This window comes from Catharus ustulatus, chromosome 1 (assembly GCF_009819885.2).
Source record: "Catharus ustulatus isolate bCatUst1 chromosome 1, bCatUst1.pri.v2, whole genome shotgun sequence".
NCBI lineage: Eukaryota > Metazoa > Chordata > Aves > Passeriformes > Turdidae > Catharus > Catharus ustulatus.
The window spans coordinates 62787686-62788383 of NC_046221.1; positions in this window are offsets into that span (position 1 = coordinate 62787686).

Here is a 698-nt window from a genome sequence, read left to right on the forward strand (position 1 = left end):
GTGCTTTATCCTGGAAGACATTTAGGGGTGACCTTGCAATTTTGTTTTCATGCCCTTTCATTTGTCAGCTGCTCTAATCTAGAAGAATAGTGCCAGTTACAGAGGGGAGGTGAAGGGATATTTGAGATACCATGATGGGTACATTAGAAACCCCATGAAATTCTGTATTTAAAATGAAACCATGCAAAACAAATGTAATTATACAACAGAAAATACAATCAAAAAATGCTTTCTTTCCTTTACAAAAATGTTTAGACATCAGGTGTTCACACAGTCATGAGAGTGAAAGTCATGGATGAGGCATGTGCTTTGAGTCACATCTTTATCAGAAGATAAAGCAACACAAAAAGTGATTAAACAGCATCCTGTCAAAAAGTGGTATTACATGTTTTCTTGGTTTTCTGCAGTTTTCACTATTGTCTTTTCTAAGCAATGAATTCCACAAGGGATGAGATGCAAAAAATGGACTGTGACACTCTACCTCAGTTATTTTCAGTCTTCTGCTCAAGGTAAAATAAAAAAAAAAAAAAAAAAGAAAAAAAAAGAAGGGTGAGGAGAGAAATTACACACCAGATGACCATTAAAAGTAAAGGAATGGGCTGAACTATCACAGCATGGGTTGAATCCTCATTCAGGCTGTGACAGCATGAAATCTCCAGGCTGAACTTATTTCAGTAATTTGGTTAAAGTAAAATCTG